This window comes from Balaenoptera acutorostrata, chromosome 5 (assembly GCF_949987535.1).
Source record: "Balaenoptera acutorostrata chromosome 5, mBalAcu1.1, whole genome shotgun sequence".
In the NCBI taxonomy this organism is placed as follows: domain Eukaryota; kingdom Metazoa; phylum Chordata; class Mammalia; order Artiodactyla; family Balaenopteridae; genus Balaenoptera; species Balaenoptera acutorostrata.
In genome coordinates, this window is record NC_080068.1 from 5,584,503 (window position 1) to 5,604,696 (window position 20,194).

The 20,194-nt window shown below is 38.0% G+C and overlaps 1 protein-coding gene across 5 annotated transcripts in view; it reads right to left on the reverse strand.

Moving 5' to 3' along the window:
• The window catches only part of FSTL5 (follistatin like 5), a 773,228-nt gene that overhangs the window by 198,837 nt on the left and 554,197 nt on the right, over positions 1–20,194 (reverse strand). The gene's annotated exons all lie outside the window — the stretch shown is intronic.

Genomic DNA, 20,194 nt, shown 5'->3' on the forward strand with positions numbered 1-20,194 from the left:
ATATCCTTTAATTATATCTTTACCTAGGAAAAAAATATTAAAACAGTGTGGTTTCAGACATAAAATTTATAGCCATATCAGTAGAACAGGATTTTTTAAGCCTCCCAGAAATAATCAGTACATTAGCTAAAATAACCGCGGCATTTCAAATTTATGGGGGAAAATGCATAACCATTTTAGAAAAAAGATCAAAAAATCTTGTGCTGTTTATCAAAATCAAATCCAAGAAGCACCTCTGGAAGAGTAAAGACCAGAAAATCTTCTCTTTCATAAAGGGAATGAATACACTGGTAAAAATTGTCATAATCAACTTATTCAGAACTTCGGAAATAGACAAAGGCTCACACCAGCGCACACAGCATTACTGGAAAAAGTGGCTGAATTTCAGCAAGGACAGCGAGGCTGGTGGCTTCCCTCTCTTCAGAGCTGCATGGAAGCCTTGGACCAGCAGCTTTGTAACTCTGCTAGCAGTGAAAACTATCATCCTAGCAGACCCTGGAGAGAGAAGAACGGGTTTGAAGCTCCTCCAAGACCCCATCCTCAGAGAATCATCACAATCTGACCTACATAGCAGCTCCCTGAAAATTTCCATTTTCATGAATTCTTTTTATTTGAGCAAGACTTAGAGTTGAGTCCATATGTTTCTGACTCCATATGTTTCTGACTTTACCTATATTCACACCATGTGTATTTCTGTTAAAAATAGCTTCCCTCTAACTGATACTCACTACAGGTTAATTACAATCAAAAAAATGACTATGGGGCTATTGAATCTGGACCTCAAAATAATGAAAATGTTCTCCCTGTCAAGAAAGAGAGAGACAGAGAGAAGAAGAGAGAGAAAAAGAAACGGAGGAGAAGAAGAAGAATGAGAATAAGGAGGAGGAAGAGGAGAAGCAGAAGGACGCTGGGGAGGAAAGGGGATGGAGCTTCGGGGGGGAGGGGGAAGAGGAGGAGGGTCAGGAGGGAAGGAGAAACGTACTGTATGTTCTGGCCATCAGCTTATTTAGCTGATGAATAATATTTTCTTAATGATTATCAAATAAAAGAAAATTCCTCAACATCATATTATATGAGATTGGTCATACCACATTTCTGCAGCTCCAGGGGCATCTCATGGACTTACAGGAAAAGCCTCATGCCTTGCACGTTAGGGGAGAATTTGGAGATTAAACCCTAACAAGGACGTCACTGAGTGACACCAATGTGTGATAGCATCCCTTGCATCACCACGGGCTACCGTTAGAAACAGGGCTCCTGGGTGAGCACTTAGGCTAGAGAACAGAAACACCAAACAGAAAGGCCAGGCTGTCCCTCAGGTTAACATTAAGGCAGGTAGTTGACACACAGCTGGGTATAATATGAGAAAAAGCCAAACCTCTGCAGAAATCAGTTCAGGATGATTAGAGTTAAAGAAATTTTGAGAAAGACTATGAGCCAAAAATAATTCTTGATAACCTGAAATATAATAGTAAGATACCTAATGAGCATAAGCCAGACAAGCACACAGGATGTGCATGTACCAGAAAGACTCCTCATGAGCAGAACAGACCAGGGAGACCAAATCAGAACAGAGATGAATCCCCTCATGGGACAAGAATAACGGGAAATAATCATAAAAACCCAAAGTATATCTCATATTTATAATTATGTTTAAATTCATTTATGCCAAACTGCACATAGGTCTTTTAAAGTCTATTTTCAAATAATACCTTTAAAATTATTCATAAAACTTGAAATAAACAACTTTTCCACATGTTTACCTGTATAGCTACCTAGAAAGCTTGGCCCTTCCCAATCTACTATAATCCAGATTCCTTCACCGAATGATGTGAAAATTTTCCAAGAATATAACCTTGAGAATGTTTATTAAAGTATCTTATTTTGCTATCTGTGTTATTCTGTAATATGAAATCCTTTTAATATAGATATGCTCTAAATTAACATATTGTGTGATCCCTTCTAATCTATATATCATTTCTTATTTTTTCCTCTTTCTTCCAAGTAGAAGCAAAATCTTCTCAATTTCTTTCAATACACAACTTTATAATCACCTTTTCAAACAGCATTTCTGAATAAGCAAGATTGTCTCACCACTTTGAATGAAGCATGGATTGTTTCACTATACTTATAATAAAACTCAATAAATATTTATTGAGCAATTAAATATGTCAGGCACTGTGATAAATAATTTAAATAAATTATCAGATTTTATCCTTTAAGCAACCTTTTTAAAATGCACTACTATTAGCCCCATTTTATATATAAGAAAACTGAAATATGTTGATGTTAAGCTTGGGCTCATCTGAGGTCACCAACTGCTATGGTCTGGATGTTTGTGTGACCCACCCAAAGTTCGTCTGTAGAAATACTAAAGCCTAATGTGATAGCGGGCCTTAGGGGGATGATTAGGTTGTGAGGGTGGGGGCCTTAAGAACAGGATTAGTGCCCTTACCCTACAGAGATTTGAGGACATGGGAGAATATTCTGGCTATGAATAGAGAGGGGGGCCATCACCCAAAATATTAATGTGCTGGCACCTTGATCTTGGACTTAGCCCTAGAACTGTGAGAAATACATTTTTGTTGTTTATACCACCAAGACTTAGTCTTTTGTTATAGCAGTCTAACAGAGTAAGACACCAACCAAAGTAAGGGATAGGAGATTGGCATCCACACAAATGGTCAGACTCCAGAACTGAACCCTTGTTATTATGCAATTCTTAACCCATCTTCATCTTTCCTGATTCTCCATTATTTTAGCCAAACATAAAACTTACCTTTTGAGTTTTTTTGTTTTTTGTTTTTTTAATATGGATACATCAATCCTATGCCTTACCTCCATCCTGATTCAGCATTTCTAATCTTTTACTCTTTCATTTTCTCAGCATTTTTCCAATCTTAAATAGATTAAACTAACTGTGTGATTTTGATGCTCAGCCATGGTTGAGAGTTATGTCCTTATATAACAGATGCTCCCTGAATTCGGGAACAAAATCTTGCACTTATTCGGAACCCCCATTACACCTTTATAATCTTGCTGCCAATAGATTCTCCATAAATATTTCTTCAGTGATTAAATCTTTATGAACCTCTACACCATTAAAAAGGTGCCTCAGGGCACTAATGTCTGGAAATTCAATAGAAAAAAAACCTAAAACCATTTATTTTGTTGAGTTGACTACCTATATTATTTTCAAAGCAGTACAAAAGGGAACTGTGGAAAAAAGGAAAATCTATAGCACACTTCTAAAATTTTGAAAATTGTATGGCTACTACTAATTGACTATAATCAGTGGTGTAAGAGTAATAACCACAATGTTTAACAACCTATAGAGGATAGGAACTGATCAGTCAGAATGTATAAGGCAGTAAACATCAGGTAGGACTATACCAGAATAAAACAGCTGAATTTTAGGCCTGTATTTACCCACAGGCATTTGTTATGATCCAAAAGATAAACCAATCCGTTAGAAAATGGTAAATTTCAAATTTAAGTTTATTTTCCTATTTCATATTATGTCCTTATTCATAGTTTTAAATTACATGGTCCCAGTATTACTATACTTTAAATGAGGTTTTCTATGTAATACATATTGCTTTGATATACACTGACATTAATTTCCTTTCTAATTTTGATTATGCTAGTATGTTTTTACTTTGTAATATTGTCAAAGCTATTTTCCTAGCTTTATATGTGTATAAAATATATTTTCATAAAATAGCAATAAAAGTAATTTAAGCAAGCATCTACATATTGAAATTCACAAAAATACCATTATCTCATAATTTATGTAATTTTCTAAAAATTATGGAAGATTCTCACTAGTCCATTTTCTTAGATATTTAATCTATCATCAATAAAAAGCACAGTGAAGTATAAAATTAAATAATATAAATCCGATTTGGTAAATTCGTTACTTTTAATACCTTTTTTCCTAAAGTAAAGAATTTCATGTATCAATTTAAAGAAATACAATAGAAAAGTAAACTAATATGAATTGAATTTTTTTTTCCAAATTGATAAACAAACAAAAAGTCAAGCAACTGCATTCTTTGGTAGAAAACCAAAATTATGAAAACTATGTGCAACAATATTATTTGATGGTATATGTAAAGAGTTAGACTAATCATATTTTATTTCACTTGAGAAAATAACCCTGGCAAAAGTTTCCATTAATATAATATAATAGTGAGTAATAAAAATAAGTAAAAATATCAATCACTTTTATAGAACAACTCTTCAAAATGTTTTACATATATGCAGAGTCAGATTTGCCCAGAAGCTGATAGAGTTTAAGTTTCAGAGCCCCTCATCTGTACAAGCAATTTCCAAGGGCCTGGAATGTGTTTATATGGTCATATATTTCTGTAAAAATTAGAAATATATTTATAATTTTCTGTGACTTCTTTTCTTATTTTAATTAATATCCTATTTTATAGCTAATTGTTATTTATAATTTGTATCCTATTTCTTAAATAGAACACCTTCAAAATGTAGGTACTTTAAAACATCAAGATCTATATAACTTTGAAATATATTAATTAACCACATTATTTATATTTTGACAATATGTTTTACACACAAAGAAAGAGAAGTCAGAAGAGTTAACTTTTCTGTGGAGGCTAATAAGTTAATGATACAATATTCAGAACTAGGCAGTCTGGCTCTGCTTCTGAAGGTCCACACTTACAGACCCAGGTGTTTACATGGATGGATCTCCAAGCTCAATGTCACATATATATAGAATGCAGTATGGCTCAATTTACGTAAAGTTCAAAACAGGCAAAAATAAACTGCGTGTTTTAGAGACAAATACATTTATGGTCAGAGTAAAAAGAACTGGTTAACATACGACTCATGGTAGGAGTTATATCTAGAGTAGAAGGAAAATATAGTGGGGAAGAACCTACAAGGGCTTCAAGTGTGTTTGTCATGTTATAGTCTTAAATGAGTATTGAGTCTATAATTATCCACATATTATTTTACTTTAAATTGTACCTATCTTATAGATACCCTCAGGCATGGGTAATATTGAAATATAAAAAGAAATTCAATAAAAAATCTGCTAGACATTAAATTGTGTATCTTGAAGTACATAGCTTTCCTTAAGTATATATATCAATAGAAATTTCAAAATCTCTTTCTCATTACTTTAAATACATTGGAATTGCACTTCTTAATTTAATGGAATAAAAATAAAACATTTAGATTTTAAACTACATTTCTGTGTATTTCAAAAGAGAATAAATCCTTATTTTGGTTTTCTTAAAAATATTTTTAACATAGTAACCAAAGGTACCCGGAATCCTGGTAACTTTTATGGAATTGGTTAATTAATGACACGTATTACAGAGTTCTGGCTCCATTTTAGGACAGATAGATGGAAAGAGTGTTATCCAAACAAGAAGAAGCTGGGCAATCTTCAAAATCACCCTGTTCTTGAACCCATCAGCGTGCTGACTTTGAAAGGCAATAATGAAAGTAAAATCTGAGGAAAGCTGGAGTGAGCCTCCAGACAGACAAGACACAGGCAATCACTCACGTCTAACAGAGCACTGGAAGAAAACAAGGCGGCCATTCAAACAGGTACAAAAGATATCAACTAACTTCTTAAGGAACTGTTAAAAGCTGAGCAGCCACAGTTGTGAGAGTACAGAAACCCTGAGAGCACAGACAGCGGCAGTCCCTTCTCCATGGACCCCACTCTTTGCTTCTGAAAAGTCTGGGGGCAGGAGAGAGCTGAGAAAGCATCCCTCAGGTAATGGCGCTGCTGAAGGAGAAAACAATTCTTACCTGGATCCTTCTGCCCAGTGGAGCAAAGTCTTAAGCTGCTGAAAAAAGGGCAGCAAATCCTGTCAGTTTCAGTGCGTGAAAACTGACAGAGCTTGGGAAAAGGAGAGAAGCAAGAAATCCTCCTAGTTTCAGAGAATTAAAGATCCTTTACCACTGGAGGCAGGGCAGCATCATGGAGAAAACCTGGTTCAAAAGACTCAGAGACACATGAGCTGCCTAAGGCTGATGCTGAATGAGGAACATGTAGAAAGCTTCGCTCCTCACCACCCAGGCTAGCGAGGATCAAGAAACCAGCAACAGCGGACTAACAGAGGAACAAGAGCATGGAGAGACAAAGGTGCAGGCTCACAGGGAGCACCTAAAACTGAGGGTGGACGAAGCACCACCTGGGAGATGCTCAGATATCCCATCAGTCTGGTTCTTACCCTAACCACAAGGTGGCGCTGAAGAAACCGAGGCTGGCGGCTCATTGAAGGTAATCACAGCAACCAATAAAACTGAAACGCAGCACAGCCCCTCATTAAAGGCCACGCAGAGAAAGAGGCATGCTTATTTCCAGACATAAATACTATCTACCTTGGTCTCTGCTACCCTAAACAGAGCATGTGCATTTCAATGAAAAGTTATGAGACATAAAAAATGGAAAGGAAAAATAATCCACTGTTGAGAGACAAAACAAACAGAGGATTTAAAATAACTATGATTAATACGTTACAAGCTCCAGTGGAAAGACTTGAAGACATTCATGAATAGATGGGTCATTTCAGCAGAGAAATGGAAACAATAAGCAAATGGCAAAGGGCGTGCTGGAAATAAATGTACCCTCCCCACAGTAACAGAGATGAAGCATGACTCTGCCAGGCTCATCAGTAGACCTGACACATCCAAGGAAGGCCTCGGTGAACTTGAACATAGGTCAACAGACAGTACTCGGATGGAAACAAAAGAGGAACTTATTGAAAACAATTTTGAAAGAACAGAGTATCCAAGGCATGTAGGCCGCTATTAGTCTAAAATATACTTAATTGAAATCCCGGAAGGAAAAGGGAGAGAATGGGGAGAAAACATTTGAAAATGAATGGTCTAGAATTTTCCACAAATAAGAATTATAAAACAATCTAGAAATATATTCATACTGCTGAAGACCAAAGGTAAAGAGGAGTATTAAAGTCTGTCAGAGAAAAGTACATAATCATCTTCAGGAAATGGAAAGTCTCCCAGGTTTTTGAGACCAGGTATAACCAGAGTAAAGGTATCACCATGCCTGCAAAAAATTATGTATCATTTAGAGGAGTGAATGTCTACCAAAGAGGTTAAGAAAAATCAGAGAAGGGAGGTAACAATGTCAAATCTCCAGCATAAAGTATGCTTTTCCTGGCTAGGAGAAGTTGGATCACCCAGTCATCTATAGCTTTAATGTAAAAATTAATAAATCAATTAATTGTATGAGCATATATAAATAACAAGTAAAAACATTTTTTTAAAAAACAGATTTTGATGCTACTATCATTTTATCAGTGATAAAACTAACCATTTCTTGATATTTGTACTCAAATAATATTCATTTCTGATGATTTTCTTTTCAATAGCATTTGCTTCTTACTTTCAACGTAATTTCGATCATTATCTTTCCAATATCTTCTTAGGTAGATTTTACTATTCTGTTAAGTTGAGTTTAATATTCATTGATAGATATTTCAAATATCAGGGATTAAATTGGCAAATAATATTATGCAAAACCCACTCAGCATTACTACCATGAATCAACAGTCTTGAATCAGAAGAACTCTGGGACCCTGAAGAAAGCAAGCACATCATTCAGGAACTAATCAAGAGTCAGGAACCACACGGTAATCTGAACATGGAAATTTTAACTGGAACTATTAACGTAAGAGGGAATTGTCTACTAACAAATAAAGGATACTATAAAGAACATAGGAATAACAGATTTAGGGGCAACCAGAACCCCTAGGGATGAGATTGTGAACCCAAGGGAGAGACTCCTTTCCTTCACTGTGGACACCCAGACCTCTTTGTAGAGGGAAGGTGGGTGTATCTCTGGCTCATTGGAGAGTAGAGAAATTTGCAGAGGCTGCAAAGCCTCCCCGGGAGTACAGAGGCATCCTGCTGGAAATGCCCACTGAGAAGCCACTGTGGCATTGCTGGAGCAATCTGCCCACGGGGACTATCCTGAGCTGCTATATATCAGGCACTTTTGGAGCCAAGGAACTGGAGGATCTGTGTGCTCTGCTGAAGCCTAGGTACTAAGAAATGTGCACATAGTGCAGGAGCCTGTCTAGAAAAACACATCAGACTTGGAAGAGAAACTCCTTTCTCACTCCAGTGTCTCCTTGTTACCCTCTACTCACAAAGCATGCCGTCTGCCACAGGAGACACATGCACAGGGTCCAGATATACTATTCTAGGGTATTCATTTAAGAGTGACTTGCAGCAGAGAGGTGATGTGTCAATAACTAGTACATCAAATTTTAATGTCTCTCAAGAAAAATGCCAATTTGGAAAAGGAAATGTCAGCTATCTGGTCTACTGCAAGCCACATGATTTGCACTACACACATTTTCTATTCTAATCATTAGCCAATAATAAGGGAAAAGAAAGAGATAATGCACAGAGAATAAATTCAAAAGTATCTTAGAGCTGGTTACATCAGTGTTTTAAATTTCTGAAAACTCACCAAGCTGTAAACCTAAGGTTTATACACCTGTCTTTATCATTTTTATATTTCAATAAAAACTGTTAAAATAAGCCATACATGTTGCAAAGTTTAATTTCTGACAACGTAGCTTGTACATAGCACTCCATAGAATCCATGTATTTAGCCCTATTGACACACTTATTTCTTTATGTTGTAACTGCCTAGTTAACTGCAATGACTCTGAATTGAAAATAATCTTATTTCCAGGCTCTAAATAAAGGTTTTTTCAAAAGAAATAATTGAAGAACGAGCTTATTTTGGAAGTAAAGACTTGTCAATCATTCAAAATATGTTTTTTCTATGACTTCTTACAGGTTCCTAGTTTATCTCTAAATGAAGGTAATTGTCATTATAAATGCAATCAGAAAGCTGACTCCAACAGTACTAATTACTTTATGTCAAAAATCAAGTGCCCCCCATTTCATTCACTAAGTTCTTTTTTTTTTAAAAAAAATGGCATGTATTTGACTTCTATTACTTTCAGGTGTACAGCATAGAAATGTAACATTTTTATAGATTACACTTCATACAAAGTTATTATAAAACATTGGCTATGTTCCTTCTGCTGTACATGAGATCTTTGTGACTTATTTATTCTATACATAGTAGCCGGTACCCCTTAATCCTCTTCACCCATTTTGCCCCATCTCTCTTTCCTCTGGGAACCACCAGTCTGTTCTCTGTATCCGTGACTCTGTTTCTGCTTTGTTATATGTGTTCCTTTATTTTATTTTTTTAGATTCCACATACAAGTGAAATCATGCCCTTCAATGAAATTTAGTTGGAGAGCCAATCTTGCCCCCAAACTGAAAATTGAACTCTCTTCACCCTTCAAGGGAGAATCATTCCCTGCCTTAGAAGACAGGTCTTTCCAACAGCATTGTTACCAAATGAATCACCTTTTGCGGTAGACAGATTTCATTGATGGTCTCAATTAATTCTTTTCCAAGCCATGCCATTTGCTTTGTAACTTTCTAGTCTTCCCTTTGACTGTGGACTTTTCTATGTTACATGCTCTGGCCAAAGCGACGTTAGCAAATGTGATGCAAGCAGAGAAGTGAAGAAAGAAAAGTGCACTTCTGCTTGCCCTGTTCGTGACACGGCCTGCTGTCTCCCGGATGCTCACCGCCAACATGAGAACGAGTGCTCACCAGCCTGGTGGCAGGTGGGAGTCCACGCGAAGCAGAGCTGCATCATCTCAGCTGAAGCTACCAGAGGCTGGTCAGTTCAAAGCAACCCTTAAGCTTGTTACACAGGAGGGGGAACACGCAGCCAAACCAGCCCGGTTCAATCCAGATCAGCAGGCACCCCAAGCTGACCCAAAACTTTGCAAAAAGTAATGAATGGTTGTGATTTTAAGTCACTAAATTTTGGAGTAATGTGTCATGGAGCAATATCTAGCTATGTACTATAAATTTTTACCTCTGACTAAAGTTTTCTCTCTCGATGATTTTTAAAACTTTTTTAGAATGTTGTTTTGTTCTCTTAAGAAATAATATTCATAGCACTTCACTGGAGCTATTGCACAGGGAAACTAAATTAAGAATCAAAAAGAGCACTGAGATTCTTATACGAGGTGGTCACTTGGATTTCTCAACAGCTAGAGACCATTTTTCTTCCTACCAGCAAGAGAGATTGTGAATCCAAATTGAATTACAACTAAAATACAGAATATTACATACCATGGACTTTTTGGGTTACTTGGGAAGAGTTAAAAGCTTAAATTTAAAATCTAAAAATGTTGAGTCCACCAAATGATATAATTAGTAAACAATAAGAATTATATTTTATCAATTGTTTTTGGACCTAGAAATTATCATACTAAGTGAAGTAAATCAGACAAAGACAAATATTATATGATATCACTTAATGTAGAATCTTAAAGATGATACAAATGAACTTATTTACAAAACAGAAACAGACTCACAGGCAAGAAAACAAACTTCTGTTACCAAAGGGGAAAGGCATGGGTGGGGGGGACAGGGGATAAATTACGAGTTTGAGATTAACATATATGCACTATTATATATGAAATAGATAACCAACAAGGTCCTATTGTATAGCACAGGGAACTATATGCAATATATTGTAATAACCTGTAATGGAAAAGAATCTGAAAAAGAATATATATATATGTATGCATAAATCGCCTCTTAACTAATCACAAAGAAAAAGATATAACTGATGTTGAGGACCTGAATAGAGCCAGCTGATTCTTATTCTGCTCCTAAACTTAAATAATTTTCAACTCTCCAATTCAGTGTTTGCATATGTATATGAATCACTTTGCTGTACACCAGAAACTAACACAGAACTGTAAATTAACTAAAGTCGAGGGTAGGAAAAGATGGCAGAAGAGTAAGACGCGGAGATCACCTTCCTCCCCACAGATACATCAGAAATACATCTACACGTGGAACTGCTCCTACAGAACACCTACTGAACGCTGGCAGAAGACCTCAGACCTCTCAAAAGGCAAGAAACTCCCCACGTACTTGGGGAGGGCAAAAGAAAAAAGAAATAACAGAGACAAAAGAATAGGGCCGGGAACTGCTCCAGTGGGAGGGAGCCGTGAAGGAGGAAAGGTGTCCACACACTAGGAGCCCCTTCGTGGGTGGAGACTGCGGGTGGAGGAGGGGGGAGCTTCGGAGCCGCGGAGGAGAGCGCAGCCACAGGGGTGCGGAGGGCAAAGCGGAGAGATTCCCGCACGGAGGCTCGGCGCCGAGCAGCACTCACCAGCCCGAGAGGCTCGTCTGCTCCCCCGCCGGGGTGGGCGGGGCTGGGAGCTGAGGCTCGGGCTGCGGTCGGATCGCAGGGAGAGGACTGGGGTTGGCGGCGTGAACACAGCCTGAAGGGGTTAGTGCGCCACGGCTAGCCGGGAGGGAGTCCGGGAAAAAGTCTGCAGCTGCCGAAGAGGCAAGAGACTTTTTCTTACCTCTTTGTTCCCTGGTGCGCGAGGAGAGGGGATTCAGAGCGCCGCCTAAACGAGCTCCAAGACCGGGGGCGAGCCGCGGCTGTCAGCACGGACCCCAGAGATGGGCCTGAGACGCTAAGGCTGCTGCTGCCGCCACCAAGAAACCTGTGTGAGAGCACAGGTCACTCTCCACACCGCCCCTCCCGGGAGCCTGTGCAGCCCGCCATGGCCAGGCTCCCGTGACCCGGGTACAACTTCCCCGGGAGAACGCACTGCGCGCCTCGGGCTGCTGCAACGTCAAGACGCCTCTGACGCCGCAGGCTCGCCCCGCCTCCTCCGTACCGCTCCCTCCCCCCGCCTGAGTGAGCCAGAGCCCCGGAAGCAGCTGCTCCTTTAACCCCATCCTGTCTGAGCAGGAACAGATGCCCTCAGGCGACCTACATGCCGAGGCGGGTCCAAATCCAAAGCTGAACCCCAGGAGCTCTGCGAACAGGGAAGAGAAAGGGAAATCTCTCCCAGCAGCCTCAGGAGCAGCAGATTAAATCTCCACAAACAATTTGATGTACCTGCATCTCTGGAATACCTGAACAGACAACTGAATCATCCCAAATTGAGGAGGTGGACTTTGGGAACAAGATATATTATTTTTTCCCCTTTGCCTCTTTTTGTGAGTTTGTATATGTATGGTTCTGTGTGAGATTTTGTCTGTATAGCTTTGCTTTCACCATTTGTCTATGGTTCTCTCTGTCCTTTTTTTTTTTTTTTTTTTTTTACTGTAATTTTTTTTTCCTTAATAATTATTTTCTATTTTAATAACTTAATATTATTTTATTTTATCCTCTTTCTTTCTATTTTTTCTTCCTTTTATTCTGAGCCGTGTGAATGAAAGACTCTTAGTGCTCCAGCCAGGGATCAGGGCTGTGTCTCTCAGGTGGGAGAGCCAACCTCAGGACACTGGTCCACAAGAGACCACCCAGTTCCACGTAATATCAAATGGCAAAAATCTCCCAGAGATCTCCATCTCAACACCAAGACCCAGCTTCACTCAACGACCAGCAAGCTCCAGTGCTGAACACCCTATGTCAAACAACTAGCAAGCCAGGAACATAGCCCCATCCATTAGCAGAGAGGCTGCCTAAAATCATAATAAGGCCACAGACACGCCAAAACACACCACCAGACATGGACCTGCCCACCAGAAAGACAAGATCCAGCCTCATCCACCAGAACACAGGCACTAGTCCCCTCCACCAGGAAGCCTACACCACCCACTGAACCAACCTTAGCCACTGGGGACAGACACCAAAAGCAACAGGAACTACAAACCTGCAGCCTGTGAAAAGGAGACCCCAAACACAGTAAGATAAGCAAAATAAGAAGAAGAAAAAAAAAAACACAGCAGATGAAGGAGCAAGGTAAAAACACACCAGACCTAACAAATGAAGAGGAAATAAGCAGTCTACCTGAAAAAGAATTCAGAATAATGATAGTAAAGATGATCCAAAATCCTGGAAATAGAATAGACAAAATGCAAGAAACATTTAACAAGGACGTAGAAGAACTAAAGAGTAAACAAGCAATGAGGAACAACACAATAAACGAAATTAAAAATATTCTAGAAGGGATCAATAGCAGAATAACTGAGGCAGAAGAACAGATAAGTGACCTGCAAGATAAAATAGTGGAAATAACTATGGCAGAGCAGAATAAAGAAAAAAGAATGAAAGGAACTGAGGACAGTCTCAGAGACCTCTGGGACAACATTAAATGCACCAACATTAGAATTATAGGGGTCCCAGAAAAAGAAGAGAAAAAGAAAGGGACTGAGAAAATATTTGAAGAGATTATAGTTGAAAACTTCCCTAATATGGGAAAGGAAATACTTAATCAAGTCCTGGAAGCACAGAGAGACCCATACAGGATAAATCCAAGGAGAAACACGTCAAGACACATATTAATCAAACTATCAAAACTTAAATATAAAGAAAACATATTAAAAGCAGCAAGGGAAAACCAACAAATAACACACAAGGGAATCCCCATAAGGTTAACAGCTGATCTTTCAGCAGAAACTCTGCAAGCCAGAAGGGAGTGGCGGGACATATTTAAAGTGATGAAGGAGAAAAACCTACAACCAAGATTACTCTACCCAGCAAGGATCTCACTCAGATGTGATGGAGAAATTAAAACCTTTACAGACAAGCAAAAGCTGAGAGAGTTCAGCACCACCAAACCAGCTTTACAACAAATGCTAAAGGAACTTCTCTAGGCAAGAAACACAAGAGAAGGAAAACACCTATAATAACAAACCCAAAACATTTAAGAAAATGGGAATAGGAACATACATATCGATAATTACCTTAAATGTAAATGGATGAAATGCTCCCACCAAAAGACACAGATGGCTGATTGGATACAAAAACAAGACCCGTATATATGCTATGTACAAGAGACCCACTTCAGACCTAGAGACACATACAGACTGAAAGTGAGGGGATGGAAAAAGATATTCCATGTAAATGGAAATCAAAAGAAAGCTGGAGTGGGCTTCCCTGGTGGCGCAGTGGTTGAGAATCTGCCTGCTAATGCAGGGGACGCGGGTTCGAGCCCTGGTCTGGGAAGATCCCACATGCCACGGACCAGCTGGGCCCGTGAGCCACAACTACTGAGCCTGCGCGTCTGGAGCCTGTGCCCCGCAACGGGAGGGGCCGCGATAGTGAAAGGCCCGCGCACCGCGATGAAGAGCGGTCCCTGCACCGCGATGAAGAGTGGCCCCCACTTGCCGTAACTAGAGAAAGCCCTCGCACGAACCGAAGACCCAACACAGCCAAAAATAAAAGAAATAAATAAATAAAGAATCCAAAGCATGAACATAGACTCCTATTAAAAAAAAAAAAAAAAAAAAAGAAAGCTGGAGTAGCAGTTCTCATATCAGACAAAATAGACTTTAAAATAAAGACTATTACAAGAGACAAAGAAGGACACTACATAATGATAACGGGATCATTCCAAGAAGAAGATATAACAATTGTAAATATTTAGGCACCCAACATAGGAGCATCTCAATACATAAGGCAAATACTAACAGACATAAAAGGGGAAATAGACAGTAACACAATCATAGTAGGGGACTTTATTACCCCACTTTCACCAATGGACAGATCATCCAAAAGGAAAATAAATAAGGAAACACAAGCTTTAAATGATACATTAAACAAGATGGACTTAATTGATATTTATAGGACATTTCCATCCCAAAACAACAGACTACACATTTTGCTCAAGTGCTCATGGAATATTCTCCAGGATAGATCATATCTTGGGTCACAAATCAAGCCTTGGTAAATTTAAGAAAATTGAAATCGTATCAAGTATCTTTTCTGACCAGGACACTTTGAGACTAGATATCAATTACAGGAAAAGATCTGTAAAAAATACAAACATATGGAGGCTAAACAATCTGCTACACTATTTAATAACGAAGTGATCACTGAAGAAATCAAAGGGGAAATCAAAAAATACCTAGAAACAAATGACAATGGAGACACGACGACCCAAAACCTATGGGATGCAGCAAAAGAAGTTCTAAGAGGAAAGTTTATAGCAATACAATCCTACCTTAAGAAACAGGAAGCATCTCAAATAAGCAACCTAAACTTGCACCTAAAGCAATTAGAGAAAGAAGAACAAAAAAACCCCATAGTTAGCAGAAGGAAAGAAATCATAAAGACCAGATCAGAAATAAATGAAAAAGAAATGAAGGAAATGTAAGCAAAGATCAATAAATCTAAAAGCTGGTTCTTTGAGAAGATAAACAAAATTGATAAACCATTAGCCAGACTCATCAAGAGAAAAAGGGAGAAGACTCAAATCATTAGAATTAGAAATGAAAAAGGAGAAGTAACCACTGACACTGCAGAAATACAAAGGATCATGAGAGATTACTACAAGCAACTATATGCCAATAAAATGGACAACCTGGAAGAAATGGACAGATTCTTAGAAATGCACAATGTGCCGAGACTGAACCAGGAAGAAATAGAAAATATGACCAATCACAAGCACTGAAATTGAAACTGTGATTAAAAATCTTCCAAGAAACAAAAGCCCAAGACAAGATGGCTTCACATGCAAATTCTATCAAACATTTAGAGAAGATCTAACACCTATCCTTCTCAAACTCTTCCAAAATATTGCAGAAGGAGAAACACTCCCAAACTCATTCTACGAGGCCACCATCACCCTGATACCAAAACCAGACAAAGATGTCACAAAGAAAGAAAACTACAGGCCAATATCACTGATGAACATAGATGCAAAAATCCTCAACAAAATACTAGCAAACAGAATCCAACAGCACATTAAAAAGATCATACACCATGATCAAGTGGGGTTTATCCCAGGAATGCAAGCATTCTTCAATATATGCAAATCAATCAACATGATACATCATATTAACAAATTGAAGGAGAAAAACCATATGATCATCTCAATAGATGCAGAGAAAGCTTTTGACAAAATTCAACACCATTTATGATAAAATCCCTGCAGAAAGTAGGCATAGAAGGAACTTTCCTCAACATAATAAAGGCCATATATGACAAACCCACAGCCAACATTGTCCTCAATGGTGAAAAACTGAAACCATTTCCACTAAGATCAGGAACAAGACAAGGTTGCCCACTCTCACCGCTATTATTCAACATAGTTTTGGAAGTTTTAGCCACAGGAATCAGAGAAGAAAAAGAAATAAAAGGATTCCAAATTGGAAAAGAAGAAGTAAAGCTGTCACTGTTTGCAGATGACATGATACTATACATAGAGAATCCTAGAGATGCTACCAGAAAACTACTAGAGCTAATCAATGAATTTGGTAAAGTAGCAGGATACAAAATTAATGCACAGAAATCTCTTGCATTTCTATACACTAATGATGAAAAATCTGAAAATGAAATTAAGAAAACACTCCCGTTTACCTCTGCAACAAAAAGAATAAAATATCTAGGAATAAACCTACCTAAGGAGACAAAAGACCTGTATGCAGAAAACTATAAGACATTGATGAAAGAAATCAAAGCCGATACAAAGAGATGAACAGATATACCATGCTCTTGGTTTGGAAGAATCAACATTGTGAAAATGACTCTACTACCCAAAGCAATCTACAGATTCATTGCAATCCTTATCAAACTACCACTGGCATTTTTCACAGAACTAGAAGAAAAAATTTCACAATTTGTATGGAAACACAAAAGACCCCGAATAGCTAATGCAATCTTGAGAACGAAAAATGGAGCTGGAGGAATCAGGCTCCCTGAGTTCAGACTATACTACAAAGCTACAGTAATCAAGACAGTATGGTACTGGCACAAAAACAGAAATATAGATCAATGGAACAGGATAAAAAGCCCAGAGATAAACCCACGCACATATGGTCACCATATCTTTGGTAAAGGAGGGAAGCATATACAGTGGAGAAAAGACAGCCTCTTCAATAAGTGGTGCTGGGAAAACTGGACAGGTACATGTAAAAGTATGAAATTAGAACACTCCCTGACACCATACACAAAAATTGACTCAAAATGGATTAAAGACCTAAATGTAAGGCCAAACACTATCAAACTCTTAGAGGAAAACATAGGCAGAACACTCTATGACATAAATCACAGCAAGATCCTTTTTGACCCAGCTCCTAGAGAAATGGAAATAAAAACAAAAATAAACAAATGGGACCTAATGAAACTTAAAAGCTTTTGCACAGCATAGGAAACCATAAACAAGACCAAAAGACAGCCCTCAGAATGGGAGAAAATATTTGCAAATGAAGCAACTGACAAAAGATTAATCTCCCAAATTTACAAGCAGCACATGCAGCTCAATAACAAAAAAACAAACAACCCAATCCCAAAATGGGCAGAATACCTAAACAGACATTTCATCAAAGAAGATATACAGATTGCCAACAGACACATGAAAGAATGCTCAATATCATTAATCATTAGAGAAATGCAAATGAAAGCTACAATGAGATATCATCTCACACCGGTCAGAATGGCCATCATCAAAAAATCTAGAAACAATAAATGCTGGAGAGGGTGTGGAGGAAAGGGAACACTCTTGCACTGTTGGTGGGAATGTAAATTGATACAGCCACTATGGAGAACTGTATGGAGGTTCCTTAAAAAACTAAAAATAGGGGCTTCCCAGGTGGCGCAGTGGTTGAGAATCTGCCTGCTAATGCAGGGGACACGGGTTCGAGCCCTGGTCTGGGAAGATCCCACATGCCGCAGAGCGGCTGGGCCCGTGAGCCACAACTGCTGAGCCTGCGTGTCTGGAGCCTGTGCTCCGCAACGAGAGAGGCCGCGACGGTGAGAGGCCCGCGCATCGCGATGAAGAATGGCACCCGCTTGCCACAGCTGGAGAAAGCCCTCGCACAGAAACGAAGACCCAACACAGCCAAAATCAATCAATCAATCAATCAATCAAACATACGCATCTGATTCAAGATCCTCAATTAAAAAAAAAAAAAAAAAACTAAAAATAGAACTACCATGAGACCCAGCAATCCCACTACTGGGCATATACCCAGAGAAAACCATAATTCAAAAAGAGTCATGTACCAAAATGTTCATTGCAGCTCTATTTACAATAGCCAGGACATGGAAGCAACCTAAATGTCCATCATCAGATAAATGGATAAAGAACATGTGGCACATATACACAATGGAATATTACTCAGCCATAATAAAGAAACGAAATGGAGTTATGTGTAGTGAGGTGGATGGAGTTAGAGTCTGTCATACAGAGTGAAATAAGTCAGAAAGAGAAAAACAAATACAGTATGCTAACACATATATATGGAATCTAAGGGAAAAAAAAAAAAAGTCATGAAGAACCTAGTGGTAAGACGGGAATAAAGACACAGACCTACTAGAGAATGGACTTGAGAATATGAGGAGGGGGAAGGGCAAGCTGTGACAAAGAGAGAGAGTGGCATGGACATATATACACTACCATACGTAAAATAGATAGCTAGTGGGAAGCACCCGCATAGCACAGGGAGATTAGCTCGGTGCTTTGTGATCACCTAGAGGGGTGGGATAGGGAGGGTGGGAGCGAGGGAGATGCAAGAGGGAAGAGATATGGGAACATATGTATATGTATAACTGATTCACTTTGTTATAAAGCAGAAAGTAACACACTATTGTAAAGTAATTATACTCCAATAAAGATGTTTAAAAAAAATAACTAAAGTCAATAAAATAATAAAATAAAATAAAAATTAAAAAAAAAAAAAAGGCAGCATCCTCTGGGTGCTTGTCATGGACAAGAAAAAAAAAAAAAAGAATTGCACATACAATAGGGGTGGTCTGATTTCCACATTAAGAGCCATTGTTTCAAGGATTAAATAAAAGTTTTTGAAAATCATTTGGAAATGTTTTACAATAAAATAGGTGCTAATTCAATAAATGTAGGCTTATTGACTGTTTCACTAAGTGTGCATGAGCCCATAGGTTGTTATTAAGGAATATAATAAGTTGATGACTTTGTCAATTAAGCAATAATGATGAACAGCTGCACAAAATCTGTCTCCTGGTCTGAATCATTCCAAAAACTCAGGGAAAGAACCAGTGACTTGATGAATAGTCATGAAATATAGTTTATATGAGAAATGTATTATAAAATATCATGACTATTTTTTCTGTGTACAGCTAGCTGCTACCCCTGGTGTTGGCTCAGCTGTCTTTGATGAGTTGGGAGAGAATTAGGAGTATTGTTCTGCTAATTGCATATAACACAGCTAAAACATATATCACATTCCAAAACAATGACTCTTTTATATTTATGCTGTTTCAGAGATAAGAATAAATAATAATTTAAAAAATGAAGAACTTTAAAACCTTCTCTAAGACAATTTATTTTTCCAGGAAATGTTTACTGGGCACCTCTTCTTTACCAGCCACTGTGAATCTCAAACAAAGATTGCATGACTCTCCTTTTGGATGTCTAATGGTAAGAAATTATTTCCTTTTAACTAATCACAAAAAGAAAGATACAATTGATGTTAAGGATCTGAAAAAAAGCCAGCTGATTTTTTATCTGCTCCCAATCTTAAATAATTTTCAACTCTCTAATTCAAAGTATGCTTAGGTAGAACAAAAGATATTCACAGTATTTACAGCAGAACAATTATTTATCATCTTTCAATGTTTGTTTTTCTTTCTACCTATTTCTGTTTCCTTCAGCTCTGCTGGATGATATTGTATATCCACACGTGTATTATACTTTTCCCGTGAAAACTGAGCTTCTTAGACAAGACTTGCTGTTGCTTGTGTTAACTTTACAACACTTCATCCAATTATTTATTTAGGTCATCAAGTTTTCGAAAAATAAAGACTTGAATTTGAAACCCAGCTTTGTCATGTATTGGTTTCAAGAAACTGGAGAAAGTTATTTCATCTCTCTAGGCTTCGATTTCCAAATATACAACATGGGAATTAAAATGTTTGCTTACTTTACCTCACAAATAGATGTAAGGAGCAAATAAAATGCACTTTTGGAAAGAGCTTTGCAGTTAGAGTAAAATGTGAGACATATTCTCTTAATCATAAGGAATTAATAGTTTGTACATCTGATTTTGCATGCATTGGAGATTTCTAAATGGGAATAAACTTGTTAAAGTTACAAGGACTAAAATTTTATAATTGCTTCTAACAGTTCATCCCCACATCGACAATCACTATATTTTTCATGTAGTTGGTAAAAGT